Genomic DNA, 20841 nt, shown 5'->3' with positions numbered 1-20841 from the left:
AATTCCAAGTAAGAATTGGTTTGTTGGTTTAACAGACAAAAGGAACTTTTCCTAGCAATATTATCTAAGCCCATGAGATATCCGAGACAATTTTTAACCACTTACTACAAAGAAGTAATTGCTCCTGTGTTGCAAAATACAGACACTATGTGGATTTATTGGTACTATGCATGAAGAGACATCTTGGAGAAAATACGAAGTAAACCAATTTTTACAGGTTTTTGATATCACAATTGGAAATCCTTAGAACAAAACTTGAATAAAGAAGAAAATTGCCCAGTTTGAAATGGTTTCTTGTAAGTCTAAAACTTAGGCCAATTTCCTGAGGTTGGCAAACATTTCAGTTACCACTGCCATCCCTAATCACAGCAAGTTTTTCCTTCCAGTATTGGCTTTTCTCTGAATTTGAAACCCAAGCTTAATGCAAACCCACATCAAGCAGAAATGGGATAAAACAGATCCATGCTGAGCCTGTATGGGTAAAGCTGTAGAGATTCTTGCTGTTCTAGTCACAATAATCGTTTTTCAGCTGAAAAACTACTGGTTCAATTCAGCAAGTGACTGCTTTGCTCCTGTGCCACACAAAGCCACAGAAAAATGAAGCTAGCCTTCTGCTAGTTTTTTTAACATATGTTAGTTGGGGCACGGCAGCATAGAATCTTAGAGGCTTGTAAAATGAATTAAGCAGACAAATGCAGTGTATTTGTTTTCAGCCTCAATAGGAGGCTCTCATATTGAATACATATGAAGGAAGAGACATGCTAAATTGAACGAGCCTGGAGGCTTAAAGTGATATTAATTCCACTTGCATTCAACCATGTGGATCCAATGATCAAAGGGATTTAGAAGCAAGAAGGGAATAATGGAAATATCAACACTCAGCAATACTCCATTGCCTCAGGGCAGCACAGGACAGTAACAGATGTCAGGAGAGCAGCAGGGCTATCTCTTCTCACATTGAAAGGAGACAGGAACTATAGTCACACTGGATTTTCATGCACCAACCTCAAATCTTAAAGATGCTGTTATGAAAAGGTGCCAATTACACTTCTACCCTTCTGCTTTATAAGCTTAGAAACTTTCTATATAAAGCAACACTAAGTGATAGCTAGTTCGTCTTAGCATGACTTTCAAGAGATTAGAGAAGAGCACCAAAACACCATTGTAGTGACTGAAAATTAGCAGAGAAACCTTTGAAGAGACCAGAGACAGACCTGTTGAGTAAGCGTTTATTTGAGCAAGAGCACTTGCCACAGGAGAGCAAATTCTTTGTTTTAAGCTGTTTAAAAAACCTTTCCTAGATCCAACATATGTATTTTTTATTATCCAGAAGCAATAATGAACTAAACTAGAAATACTAACGGATTTAAAAACAAAAAATTATAAAAACCCCACCAAGATTCAGAGCAACTTTTGGCCAGAAAGTTCCTCTACTAGCTCACAAAAAATCTTCAGCTATTCATTACTGCATGTTATTTTGCTAGCAGTTAGTTTTTTGTCCTGAGGGGGTTATCCTTCCTATATAGTAGAGTATAAAAAGGAAAAAATAGAAATTCACTGCCCAAAGACATTCCAAATAACACTTTTCCAAACTAGAACAGGGATAAAGAATATAGACAACAACTGTCTGTTTTGGTTTGGTTTTTGAGGGGGGGGGGGTTTGTTTCTCTGTTTCCTAGATCACACAAAGGTATCAATACAAGGGTAACTTGTGAAAACCCTGATCAAGTAAAGTATTCTTTTGAAAAGTCAGTATTATTTCTCTTTAAATATTAAGTCCTTGAAACAGTAGATTTGCAGAGTTCTCCAATACACACTGTTTTCCCAAGAGACACTGAAGTAACTCCATTGGTATTGATAGAGTTACTCTAGATTTATAACACCATAAACAAATCATAACTGACCAGGTATGTACATGTGTTCTTGTTTTCTTCCCAACCTAAAATTCTCCTATATATGGGGGTGGAGAGGGGGAGGAGGGAATCACAGGAAAACATTCTAGGCAATAACATAACTTCCTTGTAGATAGCAGGTGCTATCTACAATATTAAATTATTAAGACAAAGTAAGAGACTATCCAGTTGGAAGACTAAGGGGATTTAGGGCACCCGTAACTACCCATTTTATTTATTTTTATACAAAGTAGAAGCTGAGACTTCTAGTCTTGAAGTGACACACTGCCAAATGATTGAGGATTACCAAGTGGTTATGTCACAGATTTTATTCTTTGCTTTGCTTCCCCTGACATAATATAAGATCTCACACATGAGCTCACTGACATGATCTTGTGATGTTTGCTCCTCAGGAAGAATGTTAGAGAAGAGATGTTTTCTATATAATTCTATAAAGTATGAATTGTTGATAGTAGCCTGTCTTGCAGGAGATATGCTTCAGTGTTTTCTACTTGCTGCAGTGACCTAAGCACTGACGGTTTCCTGTCCAACTACATTGTACTGCTACAAAACAGACAACAGGTAACAAAGCTTAAGTGAAGACTCTGAACCTCTGACCATCTCTTCCAAAAGGCTGCCCAGCTTTCTGACAGAGCAGAGTTAGATGATGCCAGTTCCTTAAATGTCAAAAGGCAAACAAATATTCTTATGTTTGAAGAGAAAACAAATCACTCCCTAGCTAGAAGTTACCAAAGTCAAATCTCATTTACAGGCCACTTCTCTGGCAGTCCTGATCATCACCTGCCCAGCTTGCTAAGGTTTGTCGGGGATTCTCCCGTAAGCCTTTATGCATAACAGTAAATATTGAAGCTTGCACAGAAAGAGTTTTAGCAAAGTTCAATATGATTGTACTTCTGAATCAAACTAATCATGAAAGTCAGTTTTCACAGTATTAGGGCCTGAATTGTTCTCGACATTCTTGTAGAAAGACAGATCAGCTGAAGGCGGCTATATTAACATTTTTTAATTAGATGCCAGGCCTTAATTCTGTCAAGTAACACACCTGATATTGCAAAGAGCTGCAAGTTTAAAACTTGCAGTCAAAACTGCAAAAAACAAGTCAAAACTGGTCACGTAATGAGTAACTTCATACTTAACCTTAGTATTTAACCTGCCTCAACTTAAAATTGGGTTAATACCTCACATTCAAGTTCTGTTGAACTGAATGGGAAGGTTCCCCCGATTTAACAGACTTTTGATGAGGACTTGGCAAACTTCATCAGTTACACTCTTTCAGATTCTCATGTGCAAGACATCCATCCAGAAAAGTGGAAAGTATTCTTGCAGTAACTGGAGACTCTTGGAAGAGTATTTGATGAAACACTCCTCCCCAAGTGTGTTTGGTTTGTTTTTAAATTAGCAATTGTTTTGGAAGACTAGATGATTTGGATTTTGTTGTTCTTAAATGTTTAAGTTCTTTGTCTTTCTGCCCTAAGTTTTTAAAAAGTGCTAGTGATAACTTTCCTGATGTCTTGCTGCATTTTTAAAATATTTTTAGTTTACTTTGGGACGGTCCTGTGGTACCTTATAAATCTCCCAGAGAGTAGAAAAGGATTTTTGTGGGCTTTCTTTTTGCCAGAATTCCCCATGCTATGTGTATTTTAACTACTACTTTCTTTAGACTGAAGTGCTGCCTATGTTTTAACCCCTCTTATACAGAGCTTCTGCATGGAAGATACAAATCACCAGAACCCCCCAAAAAACCTTACATGTCATGTAAATAGCTGTTAGATGTCCTTACTGTTCCAACAAGATAAGGATTGTCAGTGTGCAAAATAAACTAACAAGCTCCTCACAAAGACATGCAGCTTCAGGAAAAAAGGTGAGTGATGAAAAATAGACACATGACTAGTTAGAGGTTTCTAGCCTCTTCAAGCTTTCTATGCTGCTACAAAGTTACCTTCCCCATTCCTTGGAGACCACCAAGTTGATTTTGAAGTGTAAACTGCTGTAATTTTTTTTTTAAATAATTTTAAATCATGGGGGAAAAAAAAAAAATCAGTGGGAGAGTTTTATTGTTAATGTTAAATAAATGGAACAGATAAATGCAAACATATAAAGTATACCAGTGTACCCTCTGATTTGAAAATACCAGCCATTTTTCCCCAAAGTGCTAATCCTTATTAATGCCAGTCCTTTCCTTAAGGGCTTTGTTGCAAGCTGTGTTGCTTGCTGCACAGCCTTGCTCATAAAGCTCTTCATGAATTTGGTGAGACTACTTAGATAAGTAATATTAAGTATGCACACCTAGATGGAAATAAAAATAAAGCAACAACCATGGAACAAGGATACAAAATCTAAATACAGCTTTCAGTCAGAAGAAACATGGTCCTGCGAGGCCTTCAGATGCAGTATTATTGGCATCTGATAGAACTGAATCCTTTGCAATATTTTTGCATTTGAGATAAGCAAACATTGAGGAAAGCAAATGCTTTAATGGCAGTGATTGATTCTGGATTTACAGGGCATGAAAAGCAGCACTGTAACGCAGACTGGAGGCACTGCTGACAGGTTTAAGGCTCAACAACAGATATCTGATAAAATCTAAGCACATAAACACGGTTAACTGAGGCATCTGCTCCAAGCTACTCAGTTCATCCACAGGGTGAAACTGGTTTGCATTGTTTACAAATAAATATAATAAATAATCAGACAAATCTGTTGTTAGTTAAAGCATTAGGAAAAAACCCCTTTACAATGCCTCTTGCAGAAAGACATCTGTTAACTTGAACTCTCCAACCGAAAGAGCTTAAGGAAACCTGTGCTTGCATTCTATTTGGGTTTACCTTTTTTTTCCTCTTATTTCCTTTTCTGCTCTCATGGGTCACTTTATTAGTTATGTTCTACAAGGAAACAAGTTTCCTATCAACAAAGAACATCATAATTTTGGCCATATGCTTACCATTACACCAGAGACTCAACAATCAAAAATTATTTAACCAGAAAAAGATTCTAGTGTTTTCAAAATACTTTGGAGACAAACTTATTCATCTATAAAGAAAACATACAACTTGTTTGTACCACTAAATATATAGTATTCAAGACTAATGTGCTTAAAAGACCAAACCATTCTTTAAGGGAAACTGAGTAAGAAACTTAGAATGTCAGCTAGATTTACAGCTGTAAACTCTTCCCAGGACGAGCAGTTTTCCTATTAATGCATCTTCTGCAATCATCTTCTTTCTGTAGTGTGATTTTTCATTCTGACCCCATTGAGAATTAGCCATGTCACAGTGGCTTCTCTTGAGCTGAGCCAAGTGCAGTGCATTCAACTCAAGTATTAAAAGCCAGATTTTAATTTAATTGTTATAATTTATTTCACAGAGGTTACTAGCACAAACCAATAACAAAAAGCAGCGCATATGAACGTCTTCCACTGTTTTAAAGGAAAACAATCAAGATCATTTTCAGAGTATTAATTTCCTATCCTAACAAATGGTTTAACTTCCAGGCTTAACCCAACTTTCTGAACTGGATTGATTCCACTAGACACCCTAGTTATGCCTGCCTATCAGCTGCTTCAGAGAAAGTACATGATAAGTCTCATTCACTGAGAAAAGATATCAAAAGAAAGAGTAACACATCCAATGACACCCCAAAAATACACAGGTGAATTTTATGCTAATAAAGGTACTGCACTAACATTCTGGAAACTGGTATATTTTTGGTATTGAAGATTCATTCAGTCTTTTGGTAACTGGCAGGGGCCATGATGGCACCTTACTGTGGTTAAGCCGAAGGTGTCTACAACTGTCAGCACCTAGATCACACCTCTAACCAGCTTCCTCTCTTAATGAGGGACCACGCACACAAGACAGTTAGTGATGAAGACTTGTGTATCCCTCTAAACACCCACATCACAGGAATAAAGATGAAAAAAAAGGAAAAAAAAAAAACCAACCAAAAGGCCCAGTTAAGCCACTGTTGACAGCCCTGCACAAAAGCACCTCCTTCCTTAAAAGCACGAAAAGCTATTGACTCTTCTTGGCACATTACATGTTCCTACTAGGTAGAGACAGAAAAGGAGATATGTAACTTGAACTACTGAGTTTCTTCAGAATACCAGAAGCTATCTTGACTTGACTTCACTCAGTATAATTGCTATTTTGTTTCTTGCTGAAAAAGCATATTTATCACTGTAATGCAAACTGGACATGTGAAACCACAAATAAATCAGGATTTTACAGCTGTTGGAGGATCAAAATATCTGCATTTGATCCTATGGGGATCATCAAGAGATTGGCTTTATAGTGGAAGTACTGCAGCATCAACAAGCAGAGAAAATAGATTAAGCAATACCTGCTTGGGACCAGTTTTTGTCAGCTCCTGACCCCTCACTAGTGCCAAAGCTTGGAAAAAAACAAAACTAAATAAAAACCTAATGGCTTTAAATGCTGGAAAAATATACTTACTTCTCTGGAATGAACCTCTAATCCAAACAAAAAAAATTAACATCTTCTGCGCTTGTGAATTTTGGCTGCTCCATCTATATTCATATTCTTTCTTTATGCCTGCAATGACATCACCCAATAATAGGGAAAATGGAAATTCATTGCAAGCTTAAGTCACAGCCTTTTAAAGGACTCGACATCCAAATGTACTGAATTAATGAATTTACAGGACTGGGGCTACTGCCTTCAAGTGTTTTATACAGATGTTATTTAGAGGTCCAGACACACATGAACAGTGGAAAATGCAGTAATTGAAAATGCAATCATTGACATCCCTTTAGCCAGAAGAAGGTTACACCAGATTAAACTTTTAATCTTAGAAGGAAGAAAAAGAACCTCAGACCTTTCAGTAGTTTAAAAACAGGTAAGACTATAATTTGCAAAATGTTTTAGTCTAGATTTTTCACGTTTAATGCTCATAATAGTTCATGGCTTCTCATTTTATTGACTACCTGATATAATGTTGTTTATCTAAAATTCTTTGGGGATTTCTGAATTCACTTGAGAGACATTCACGAGAGGGAACTGGAAGGATTACAATCTCTTGCATCATTTTTTTGAAGAAGTATAGTTCCTTTAATGTAGCCTCTTAAAGGGAGCCCATATTCTTTTTATTGCACTGTAGGGACCTTTGGATGGGGGAGGGGGCAGGCAAGGAAAGTCCAATCACATAAAATATAGTGAACTTTCCTTTAATCAGGATTTAAATTAATCAGAGCTGAGCCACGTCTGCCAAAAATGTATGGCACTCCCTGTAAAGAAACAAACCTGAACCCCTCCTAGTCCCCATGAGATTTTCAATAACTAGAAAAATATTCCCTTGTACACTGCGTTCCCCAAAGAAACATTTTATTTCTTCCCCAAGAACTGTGCAAGAAAAACTATTTCACACTTCTTACAGCAAACCTGCCCACAGGAGAACCTCTCCTCCCTCCTCATTGTCTCTAAATTCCAAGACATCCAAAGCAGACAGTGCACTGCCATAGCCACAAATAATATGCCACTGCTGAATCTCAGTGTTTCAGCCATTCTCTTTGCCCTGGCTCAAACCTAGATTGGTTTCGGTGCGTTGTTAATAAACTTGAGACTTGGGATTAGTCTAGTGCAGTATCACATCCCATTCAGAGTTTACAGGTATAGAAGAAAGATAAACCATGACAGGTACAATCCAGCTTCCTCTTTACTTTTGTAATTGCTAACTCAGGTTAGGCGCAGAAGTGGCTGCTACACCTAGAACTTTGCAGAAAAAATAGGGAAAATAGTAGGAATACGAATGAGACAACTGCCTGGTAAGAAAGTAAGCACCTCAGCCAGAAACAGACTATCTCATTACATTACTGACCAATCTGCAAATAGAGAAGAGTATTAGACAACATTCATGTCTTAAAAAAACCCACAGAATAATCCCTGTTCTTTTCAGTTAAGCCTGGCAGTGTTAGGTTTATGATACCCTATCATAGGGAATAAAATTCACCTTGATATGCATCTGGTGCAGAACTTCAACTATGGGCACCCATGTCCTAAATTTGGACTCCGAAAAGTTTTCAGGGTTACTGTTGCATGCTTGAGCTTTGTGAACACAGATGAACTCTGTTCAAAGAAACTCCGTTTAAAGGCATGTTGTATGACCCCTTTTCTCTGAGTATTTCTAAGAGACAGAAAAAGTCTGCAAGAGTGAGCTATAGAGACTGACACTGGTACATAGAAAAGAATTTGCCACCTCCATGAAGATGATCTGTTCCCTAGAATGCCCAAGAAAACTGATGCATCATTCTTCCACTTATATTGGTAACTACAATCTATAAGCCTAAGTTCTCCTCCACTGTGTCTATCGCCAGACTGTTCAATTTCTATGGGTCAGAGAGACCAAGGCCAAATAAGATAAAGTTTATAGCTTTCACCCAGGATGATTTGTGTATTTTGGAACAAACACAGTCTCATGAAATAAGGTTACTTGAAAAAAAAGAATGTGTTTACTAGCACAGGCCAGTTTTTCACTCAGTGGTGGAAATATGGTGCTGTTACTTTTGAAAATTTTGCTTAATAAAACCTGATTGCTTCTCAGCTTTTTCTCTCAGACCAATGCATTCTTAATTAGATGTTTTATAGGCTTACCTGTAACTGATACAGTGGCAATTCTCTTTAAAAGATTGTAAATTAGTCCTAAAATAAGTCGTTCTCCTTGTCCAATACCATACATGTTTTCATTATCAGTAGCTGACTTCTCAGACAGACTGAGGATAAAGAGAGATTATTCTTCTTTTGTGTTTAAATTTGAGTATGAGCTGAGAAGTGAGGCATTTTAAAAGACTGCCAGTTTTCCCAAATCCCTGACAGAAAGAGACAGCAGGCCTTCCTGTGGCTGACACACCTAACATTAATACTACCCAGCTGCTCTTTGTGGGTCTCTTCAGCCAAATTACTATTATTGTTTTTAAAGGTCACAGCTACAGTGGACAAAACTCAAATCACCCTCATTAAGATTCAGTTTTCCTTAAGTTTCTGTTTCACACAAAAAACTAAATACAAGCTTTGCCTGCTTCTACACAAATCTCACACTTGAGCATGTTCTGGGCAGACACACACACTTGCGCTTACTCACTCACAACATTTTTGACCAAAGTGAGTTCTTTAAAACTGCAGAAGTGGGATTAAAGCTCAAAAGTGTGTCCCTGTCCTGTGCCCTAAGGTTGGCTGTAAACTCCAGTTTTTCCCTAGCATGCCTGTGCTACAGTACAAACAGAGATTCTAGCCTTCATCTGGCTTCTGAGACTTTCAACATGATCTACAGGAAGAGAGCCTGCTGTAACTCAGGAGTTAAAGCAGTATAGTAACAATGGAGAAGTTAACTAGCAAAGTCAGGTAGGCTCTAATGAGGCTTTCCCTTGGCACCAGTTATAAGGATGCTTTATAACAACTACCTGTCCTCCAAAAATAAAGCACTAATTAGCTTCTTAATAGGTCTTCAGACAGACTATAAACCGGACCACAAAGTAGAAGTTTGAACTGAATTCAAACTGGCAACTGAGAACTTCTACCAAGTTCAAAGTTAGAAGAGATTATTCCAATCATTTTGTCTGAGGTTGGTGGGACACAGCCCAAAGAAATCATACAAGAATCTCTCCATTTATTTAAGATCCTTTAGAGAAGACATCCAGTCACCCTAAGATGTCTCTAAAGCCATATTATTATTTTTTAAGATCATTAAACGTTTTGGCATCTCAGTTCTAGTCAGAATGAAACTCTCCTTCAGATTCCAACCTCTGGGCCTAATTCTACCTAATTCTACCTAATTCTGTCATCAGTAACCTCCAGTCCAGGTAGGTACAATTATAATCAGTGTCTCATTTTTATCCTTTTGAAAAGTTAAATGGACTGAGCTTTAGTCTCTGGCTTCAAGGCAGTTTTCCAGACAGTGAATCATTCTTTTATCTCTTTCCTGAATCTTTTCCAATTTCAGCCTCCTTCGTGAATTGTGGCTACTAGAATTAGATATGGTAAGTGTATAATGGTCTCTGTGGTGTTAGAAAAAAAGTAACATCCCCACCTCTCTCCTCCTTGATGTTTCTTTCCCTTCTCTACAATTCAGTAAGGGCTTAATTAGATTTCTTGCCTACAGCATCACAATGACAGTCCTTATTTCCTTGTTTATCCAGTACTAGCCCCAAAACATTTCCAAAGCTAGTTTCTCAGATGTAACATCCCATTTTCTGTGACCCACATTCTGCTCCCATATGCATGATCTAACAAGTGACTTAACAAACATGAGTCTGCCTTGCAAGAAGATCCAGATTAGCACATATTAGTATATGTGCTCCTTACGTTATTGGTTAAAAATCAAATATTGAAACAAATGAGGAAAAAAATGCTCTGTCCCACTGAGGCTTGCATGGTGTCAGTAAGTCCTTAGAATTAACCACTCTCCAAGATTCAGAACATGGTGACTGCAGTCAGGGTGCTTCTGATATGACAGAATTTCCAGTAAGATTTCAGTAGCAGCAAAGGTCAGGAGACATTAATGGTTTTGTACATGTTGTATAGAAACACTAATTTGAACCACAGTGTGGATAAAAATAAGTTTTGAATTTGATCCATTTCCACTGAGTCTTGGAAATGAATACTGGGGTTTTACTGATGTATTAATAAATGAACAAAATTCATCTCTGATGCAATTGATGCCAGTGATGGATTTATTTGGAGCATTTAGCCTGCTAATCACATTAGTGAAGGCCCAGCTGATAGAAAAACCATCCCTAGAGATGTTGCTACTTTCCCTTCCAGAAATACTAAGAAACAGCTAGTGAATGATTTAGGGACTTTCCATACATATCATCTATACAAATCTTCCATTGCTTCATGCTAATGACAGTCAGGCAGGTAGCAAATATCACAAACTGGGAAAGACAATTTCAGCAGAAAAAAGAGCAAGGATTTTGTTAAAGCTGTTTTTTACTGAAAAGCTCATAAATGGAAACTTATTTGGCATCTTTGTTGGAGCTGAATTGGCAGAGTAAGATGGAAAGCAGTTCTGTATCTCATTACTGCCTCTACTATCACTAGCTGGAAACTTTGGGAAAACAGGCCCCTTTCTGTTTAGATACAACTGTGCTGTTGCTGTACGGAGTGTCTGGCTTTCTCTTTCCTTCTCCTTAGTATGGATGACATCTACATAGAAAGGTTCTTTGTCTTTTTAAGGCTTCACCTAGTGCTGCTTATTTTCTACCTGACATCTATTTGTGATATCATAGGCATTTCCTAAGTCACAATTACAATGTCAGCAAAAGATGGATCAAATGCCACCACACAAATACATATAAATAAGTGTTCCCAATTTAATTTAAGTTGGTGTAGTATGCATTGTCATTAATTAGTTTAATGTAGATAAATCTAGCTTTCTAAAAGAGAACTGCAAATTAATACCTAGAAAGAGCAACATCAACAGCTACCCAATCTTCAGTCAAACCAAAACAAGACCTGGATTTAAGGTAAGCAGTAAGTGCTGGGAAGAAGCAAGATGTATAAGAAAAGTTCTGCTTTCATGTCAGGATTCCCCAGAAATAAAGGATGATGGGAAAAAGACATCAAAAGCCATGATACATGCTTGACTGCAGTAGGAGAATTACGTCTAAATAGTTGCACTGATAAAGGAGACATAACAGCTACTTAATAGAAAGGTGTTCTTACAGCTCATGTAAGCCTAATCAGAGCAGTCCAGTATTCTATAGACATATCCAGGCCAATTACAAACCTAAAACTGCAACATGAGCATGCTAATCCACGAGACTAATTACCACTCTTGAGACCTAAGCTAATTTTTTCAGGCGTTTCTTTGCGTAAGATGTATGGGCACGGAAAGAAAAACTGTGGACTCTCAATATTTTGCCTTGCTTTTCTAGTTTAGGAAATGCCGTCTCCATCCAGGAGCAGCAGAAATCTGAATTCCATCATTACACTGTTTAGAGCCTGACACTGGAAAGACAACATGGGCTAGCAGGCAGAACAGTCAAGTATTAGGAATTCAAACATCTGATGCTATTTCTGGATTAAATCATTTCATTTTTCTTTCTCTTCTTTTTATCTTTAGTTTATGTATTGAAATGCACTGCAAAGCATCTGTGTGCTTGTACAGAGCCTAGCACAATGGCATCACAAGCAGTCTTTTCTCAGAGTAACAAAAAAATACTACATCTTTTGTTTCCAGGTTCTCACAGTAGGGTAGGGCTCTGTCTCACACTTAAAGATGTCTGGAAAATGGAATACTATATCCAGATTAACACAGAAGAAAACAAAAGCTTAAATCAGCCATATAGCACAAAAATACCATAGTCCCTTCGCACCTCCAAGTCTTTAGCTACTCATTTCACAGCTAACACTGGAAATTAGCCCCCCACCATCCTCTTCTCTCACTAATAAATTGACTGATTTCTCTTAAAGTCACATACACTCAAAGGGCACATTTGTTACAATTCGGCAGTATGTGTTCAGACAAAACTATCTCCAGTCAGATTGGGCTCGTTAGACATAGTGAGATCAAACAGCTCACAAAATCCTTTGATGGAAATTTAATTCTTTAAAAATATGCACGAGGTAATTGAAAACACATTTTATGATATTTCAGATTATAAACAGTAGATCTCTGGCTGGGTTGAACAAATAGCATTAAGCCTTTTTCTTCCTTCTGAAAAACCACAGTGCTTGGCAGCATGAGGCACTGATGCGTCTTCTGTACCAGCACAGGGAAAACAATGTTTATAATGAAGAGCTTGTGTCAGGATGCAAATTGCACTCCAGCAGAAGAAACTATTTGTAAATATCAGTTATTGTTCATTCACAGCCATTTTGTGATATAAACACGTTTTTCAAAGATCTAAGCACAAGGCCTGGGTTTACTACATTTCCTTCCCCTCCCTTTCCCTTGCAAAAGTCTTCAGGAAAAAAGCAAAAATAAGTATCCTTTGCTCACAACCTCCAGTCTTATCATCAATCCTATTCACTGCAGAACACAGAGACATTAAAAATCATAACATAAAGGTTCATAGTAGAAAATCCAATTCAAGCTTTGCTCACTTGATATTTAAACCTCTTAGTCTTTGCTAGTACTGTGAAACATTGATAAATCAAATCTGTATACATGCTTTATAGAAACAACAGTTACAGAGGGAGGAACACTGCTTTATCCATTAACTGTCACTTCCACACACACACCAAGATCTGTCTGGTTCCATCACCAGTACTCTGTCCATTTGCTATACGAACAAGACAGTTTTGAGCAGCAAATGCCATGGACACTCCAAAACTTCAGTGCTTCACACTGCCAGACTACTCTAACTTTGCTTCTATTTGTGCAACAAAGCAGAGCCTTGTATTAGGTGTCAGAGATACCACACGTAAGAACAGGACAAACAAGGTCTCCTCACGTTCCTCTGAAAAAGACAGGACGTTAATGGGATGGGATGAACAAGGGCTTTTCTGGCAAAACCATTTAAGAAAACAGCACTGTTGTCACAGCTAAAGCATTTCATGGAAAGATACAGGTTAGTCTGAAGGAGGTAATTTCTAGTCAAAGAAAAAAAGCGCAAAACCAGCCTTAATTTATCCTAGACGAGTCAGGACCCAGGAGCCCACAGGTATTCAGAGACTGTGGGAGACTCTGCTTGAATCACACACCAGCTATGAACCTCAGTCTTCCACATGACTTCATGCATGTGAAGTGCATGGGAAGTGTCCCAATGCATTTAAAAGGCCTTTTAACAGGAAGAGTATAATGAGTCTGTGTCTCTCTGTTCTCTCTTCCCTGTCCTTAAGGGAAAAGAGGTGGGGGAAATCTGGAACTGTCTGTGGCAGAGCCACAGAAAAATCTGCATGCTCAACACATCAGGAGTCAGGCTTGATTTGAGTGCATATTGCTCTTCATTATCCGTCGCATTCTTGACAGACTCTGAGTAACCCAGTCCCTACACTTTCTCCTCAAACTAGAGATTAAGCTACCTCAGTCCTAAAAAGGAAACAGCTATGATTTTTATTTCCAGAGTTTGCTGCTTGCTTCAGTTTCCTCATTGCTTGAGCCACAAACGAGAGAGCAAAGACAAACATTTAGTGAAACAATGGTACTCACCCACTCACTCTCTGCTTCCCCTACTGCCTACTTATATTGACACAAGTCTTTTCATTGTGTGGGGGTTAAAGTGAAGCACTTATTTTATGCAAAATGCTTCCCCCCATCTCAGAAGAAGCCGTTGATGTTTAAACTAAGGCTTCCTGGTTTGTTAGTTTTACTAGAACACAGACAGTGACTGAGAAAACTATGAATTTGAAATGGTAGGGTATCACCAACGCTTTAAACCAATGCTCTTGTTTTCCCTGGGTCAATGAAAGAATGCTGCCCTTCATACAACAGGAATAAGAAGTTAATGTGTGAAGTCTAAAAGGCTCCACTCTTCCATAAACTCATTTTAAGGGATTCTTCATTATAACTGAAGTTTTGAAAAGTGAAAGAATCCAAAAGAACAGTGCAATCTAACAATAAATCAAGCTTTAAAGTGAAAGCACTCTGAAAGTGTGCAGGAATTGCAATTCATTGTGTAGGGAGACATCTGCACCTAGGCAAAACCTAGCAAACCAGTGGTAAGGCAAAACTGAATAGGCTGCTTATTGTTCTGCACCACTCTCCCTGGGTGAAGTGAAAGTACAGGAAAATGAAGTCTTTCCCTCTCACAACTGAAGATAGAACAATGCAAATCCCAGGGCAGCATTGACTTGTTAAACAGTTTCTGCTGGCTCTATTTTAAAGCTCTAAAGACTTTGAAGTGGAGTTGTAAACTCAATTGATTTCAAACAAAAGGCTAATGTAATCCACTTTCAGCACCAGTACCACGCTGGCAGTGAATACATCCTTCTCAGTAATAGAAATTACTTACTAGGGTTTAAAGCAATTCATTTCAGTGTTTTCAAGTCACTTAAGAAGTTGGATAGGAATGATCTTGGCTGAATTCAGCCACAGGGAAACAAAGCCAATCCCTGGACCTGTTTTACTGGGGAGACAGCAAGGCCTCCAGGAACACTGGCATTAATACTTGACACATTCATATGTCCTTTTTGTCCCAAGCTGCTTTCCAGGTATTGTAGTTTTATATACACCCAGCCCTGGAGTGCAGCCATCTCTGAGGTGGGACGCACAGCTTTAGCTGTGCAAGGTCAGCAGGATCAATTTAGGGCAGTAGTAGACACTGCATCAGTTTAAAGGACCGGGCAGCCATCAGATTCGACACTGGAAAATGAATGGAGAGTTGAGAAATACTGGCCACCCTTAAAAAGTTTTATAACATTTACATGTCATGAAAATGAACCAGTTCAGGAGTTTGTGGCAACAAGATCAGAAGTCTCCAAGAACAGCCAAATGGAAAAAGATCTTGGAGGGAATTGATTACAAGAATATGGGACAGACTGAATGGAATTACCAATTGTAGAGAGTCTAAGAAAAACAGAACAAGTGGAACATAGAACAGGTCAAAGATTTTAAACCTTTCCAATAAGTTGCACAGCATCTGGCCCCTTCCTTTGGAAAGTACATGTGATACACCAGGGAAAGCAATGACTCAAGGCAGAGTGTGAAACTAGGCAGATTTTAAGGTGGCCATGACAGTTTTACATATACACATGAAAGCTGCACTGCCTGTTTCACTGTGGCTTCGAGTTTCTAAACATAAGATAGGACATGTGTAACAAACCCACTGAGCTGGGATGGAAAAACCTGCAGCATAATTTTTGAAGGCCACTGCTCAGCAATGGGCACCCAGGACAATTCAAACCCAGAAGTGATTCAAGCCTCCTGGGGTAACCGCAGGCCTGTTCAAGGCCCAATGAGCAGCATTAAGATCATTTTGTCCAGCAAATGTATTCTAGACTAGATCTACTATTTGACCTCCCAGGCTTCTTGGCAAAAATCTACTATGTCATTAATGTCCAAATGGATTTGGACAAGGATAATCTGCTTTCAAGAAGCTTCTGTAAAGCGAGGACACAGCTTAAGAGGATTTTGCTCTAACTAATTCTAAATATTCAAATGAATATTTCCATATTGTTGACAGTTTCCAATGTCTATCTGCTCCTGGCTTCTGCAGAACTTCCTTCCGTGCAAATCCAGGAGGTCTTCTTCCTGGATAACATATCTACACTGAATGTCTTTGAAAGCTTTACTACTTCCCTCTTCTACTTTCATATCACTTCATTACAGACTTTGAGGCTAGCAGTCTTCTCCCCAAACTATGACACTGAAGTCCTTTAACATAAGAGCAATTTGAAAAATATCAATAACAATCTGTAATTAGAGCTAGAGAAAGGAGATTTTTAGATGCATCTCAGCCTCTCAGAATGGTTATTTAGCAGCTGGAGCTGCCTTAAAATAAAAGCTCATACAGTAAATTTCTTCCATGTTCTCTAACTCAGATGAGTACAAAACCATTTTTAAAGGGAATGCCAGTTCCTCCTGAGCCAGACTACACAGCAACAGCATTCTCCCTCTCAAACTAATCATTTTGTGCTAAATGAAAAATAGAAATTACTCTACTTCTGTCAGCGACAAAATACAGCATGCACCTATCTCAAACTTCTATTTATCAGGTAGGAAGCATACTTGGTCTCTCCTCCTTCAGACTAGATAGGCAACAACTCAAAATCCAGCAAGTAGGCAAATCTTTTTGCATGCCAATGGTGTCAAAGAATTCGGTGAGCATGAGATTGCCAGCAGGCAAATACATGACTAACTCCAGTTAAAATGTTATGACAAAGGTCTATTTTCCCCTTTCTCTTTATTCACTTCATACTTTCCGTTGTTTACTGCTACTCATCTATAGCTAATGTTTCTTTAATTGACCAGACTTGGGCTGCACAGATACTCAGAAGCCAAGTGTTTAGCTCACCCTGTGCTGTTAAAAGGCTGCCCAACACAATACTACTCACCTTCATTACATACCCTTCCATTTTTCTAGATGCTTTGATGCACATTGAAACAGTTAATGTTCACCTTTGAAGTTGTATCAATGCCATTTGAATTAGCCATCCATTGAATGAATGAGAGGAATTCACACCTCAAGGCTTATTGTTTCAGGCTGCCTGCCAACTCAGGTGGCTATGGCTGCAGCAGTTACTGCACTCTTTAAAAGGTTTTTTCACAACTACAAAAGCTAGAAAGTTAGTTTGAAAACTTCTGGTCATAGAAAATAGAGTATGACTGTGGTATCTGTCTAGCCCCCAAACTTTAGCTAGTCCTTTTTAAGGAAGCCTGCCTCATTGGTCTAAAAGTCCTGTGTTTAAGCCACAGTTCTTTTGTTTTCCTCAGGACACCATTTTTCAACGACATCCTTTTTAGGAAGGAGCAAAAATTTCCTCAGCTCTCTGAAGATGGCTTGTCTAGTAATATGCATGGCCAGGGAAGAAAGCAGTCACCTCTGCACGCCCAGAGGAGTGTGAAAGCTGGAATATTACAGAAACCACAAAAATAGGCAGTGGGCCAGATACCAGAAAGGAAAGCAATTCTCATTCCTAAGTACTTGCTGGTTTCCTATTGATTGCAGTGGGAAACTTCCAAGTTCCCACTCCCAGTCTCTGGGACAGCAGCAAAAATATACACACTTTCTGAACACACCAGTACAGAGGTTAACGAACCAGTGTGCCCCTGCAGCTTCACTGCACTGGCTCACACACTGCTGATGTGACACCAGCATTGACCTGGAATTCAGTCATGGCAGTTACAGGATTAAACAAGCAAAATCCAGAACAACAAAATCTCACATGCATTTTGCCCATGTGAAATACAATTGTCTGTCACTTGTCAAAGGAGCTTTACAGAACTAACAGCTTACAGTATCACTTCCTTCAAATTCACAAACATGAACCAGAGCACCACATTCCACCCCTTCCACGACAAAAGCAGGAAATTCCCCCCACCTATTATTTCAAGGGAGGAATACTTAAAACCGAAAGTGGACAAACAGAAAGGTTAGCGACTGAAAAGGAGTACGGGTCCCAACTAGGAAAGCAACAGCTAAATTACCTAGATAACAACAGTAAATAACTTCAATAAATAGAAGTGGAAAAGGCTTCCAAGATGATTAAAGCAACAGCAAGTGAAGCTGGAGTGTATAGATGCTGCAAAAGAGACAAAACAGAATTAGGATCAGCACCTCACAAAGCCATCACTCTCATGAAATTCATGGAGTCACACTGAATAGGTAACTCTGAGAAGTTCCTGGATGATGCTCTGGCAGACAGGGCTACTGTATGCCTTGATGCCTGAACAGAGGAGTACAGAATAAACGTAAGAATGTAGGTTGATCATTAAGTGGAGCATTACCAAAGTATCATATCTGTAAATGGAGTCAGACAGCTAGAGATGTTGGAAAGCAAGCCATAAAAATGCCCCAACGTCTCATTCTTATGCATATCCTATCTCCAGTGACCATCAGTAGCACTTGCCTTGGGAAAGAACACATAAAGCCAGAATAAGCTTACAGCAATTCTTTTCCAAATACACCCTCCTGGCTTCTGGCAATCAGCAGTTTATGGACTTACGAAGTCAGACCATCATGTTTCATAGTCCCCAAGTTTAACCTCTATGAATTTAACCTTTTCCTGAACCCATTTTGGCTTTCTTGACATTTTATTGCTGCGAGTTCCACAATCAATTGCACGTGCCTTGTATAAAACAAAGAAAAAAAAAAAAAAAAAGACTTGTTTTAAGCTTGTTGTCTGAGTTTTTCTGAGTTTTCCTTTTATTCAAATGATGCTATGACTGATTATTCCTTGTTCACCTTCTTCACACCACTTTTAGTTTTACGACACTCTTGGCCTCCAACCAAGATTTTTTCCAAACTAAAGAGTTCTAGTTTACTCTCTGGTCCTAAGGATGTCATTCCATACCTCCGATTTTTCTGCCCATCTCTGAAGCCTTCTCAGTTCTATCAAGCTTTTCTGAGTTATAGTCAGAGCTACAGATACAAGTCTTGAAATTACCAGAATAAATGTTTTTGGTTTATTCTGCATTATAACTCCTAACTTTGTTATTTAGCCCTGGAACTGACAGTTTGAAAAAACTCTCCACAGTAATGCCAAAACCACTTGCTCTACATAAGAATTAAATTACATTCTCCATTAACATATTGCATGGGGATTCTCAAATCCTCAGTTGTACTTGTTACTACAATACCTTTCTGATAGTCTAGAATTAACCCAGACACCATGCACACCACGACATCTCCCCAATGCTGTAAACATAGGGGAACACTCATTCCACTTCAATAAAGTTTTTCAAGTAGAAGGTTGTTTTGGGAATAAAGCATACCATGAATTAGTCTCATATCATCCCTAGCACTTATGACATTTGACATAGAGCAGAGACAAAAAGCTGCAAAAACCATTCCCTCCATTTCTTAAAAGGCAATCTATAATGAATAGAAAGAAGCATGAAGAAATGCTGTGTGCTCGATTCTTGCTCTCAGCACTCTTGCTTTTTCCCCTCCTCCAAGAGCATGATATGGGGACATAAATCAGTAGCCTCAATTTTTCACACCCACCCACCCACCTCCCAAGTTAACAGAAAAGATGAAAACCAGCTGCCTTCTAATTTGCCTCTGTTCTAAGCAAGCGATTCCCACATTTATCAATATTTCATCTAGCTATTTTTTGGCACCAACATTTTCCATATCACTTAGAAATAGAGGGGTGACTAAGGATGGGAGGGGAGAACATAAATATACCCCCCCCACAAAAGAAAAAAAACAACCCACTGGTGTCAGGTTTCATAGTGGGACACTTCCTCTGCAAGATTATTCATTTTCTTTAATGATTTTCTCCCTCACTACATGACTTTAAGTCATTTTCTCATTTTGAACAACCAGAACAAGCAAAACTAATATAGATTCCTTTGGAAGTAGAAGAAAGCTCCTAATTCACTAGTTCTTCAACATTAACTCAGACAAACTCTCCCACTCTTAAAAAACAAATAATCATTCAGTATATACGTCAAAGGGTACTTGGAAAAGGTTGGTTTTTTCTCACCCACTGAGAGCTTCCCGGTTCTGTGCGTGCAACACTGGCTTCCAAAACAACTGGCTCAGGACACTTCTAAGATACCAAATCCACAGGTTGAATACTGCTTGCCTGGATAACAAGTGAGAGAAAATTATTTGCAAAGGCTCTTGGAAAGCAGAACTATAGTTTTATCCTAGGAATAGAATAGGCACACACGCTCCCTCCATAGCACACGGAAGGTCTCTGCCAGCACCCTGGTAACCAACTTTGTTTTGTTGACTAGACTGTTAGAAAACACAAGGGAAAAGAAAAGCATGGCTTGGCAGTAATGCCCTGGACTCAGAACACAGGAGTTGAGTCACTGTCAGTTTGTGTGAGAAGGGGGAACAACAGTGACCTTTGTCAAGGGGCTTCATCTTTCCAGGACAGAGATCCTCATCTCTTTGCTTGTAAAAAGGATGGAACCTCTGTGTTTTTAAGTGGAAACTCCTTAGCCCAGGAGCTGTGTCTGTTAGTACTTGTACAGCACATGAACACATCTCTAATCTTCAGTCTAGATGGATCTTGGATCCACAACTTAAGCATCAGCTTCACCACCTTCTTCCTGCCCCATCCTCCCCCATCCCCTGCCTTCTTGTATTCTTACCCTTCCCTTTTACTAACTCTAGCATTCACTCAAGCACAGGGGGAGCTGGATCAGGACTGAAAATAAAATCCCATTACATCCAAAAGGACCAAAATTTGAAGTTTGAATACCTTCCTCTGTTCCAAGATGCAACTTTTCAAAGGTCCCTGCCTACTTGCTTTCTTAGAAATACATTCTAGATTAATGTCACAGTATTCCTTAAATTCTTTGTTAAGGAGAAGATAGAGTGTGGACGTAGGTCCATCATGCCAAAATCATGTCTAAT

The 20841-nt window shown here is 38.8% G+C and overlaps 1 protein-coding gene across 5 annotated transcripts in view; it reads right to left on the bottom strand.

Annotated features, from left to right (window-relative positions):
* MYLK (myosin light chain kinase) overlaps positions 1–20841 on the bottom strand; it is a 218425-nt gene that overhangs the window by 172092 nt on the left and 25492 nt on the right. For 2 of the 5 annotated variants that reach the window (XM_074828716.1, XM_074828721.1), the window contains exon 2: positions 19958–20059. The exons of 2 other annotated variants lie outside the window; for them this stretch is intronic. The gene's annotated coding sequence lies outside the window, so the exon portion shown is untranslated. The remainder of the gene's footprint in view (positions 1–19957; positions 20060–20841) is intronic. One more of the 5 variants, XM_074828718.1, reaches the window with a different exon arrangement.

Source organism: Strix aluco, chromosome 6 (genome assembly GCF_031877795.1).
Source record: "Strix aluco isolate bStrAlu1 chromosome 6, bStrAlu1.hap1, whole genome shotgun sequence".
Lineage (NCBI taxonomy): Eukaryota > Metazoa > Chordata > Aves > Strigiformes > Strigidae > Strix > Strix aluco.
This window is presented reverse-complemented; position numbering and strand designations above follow the sequence as displayed.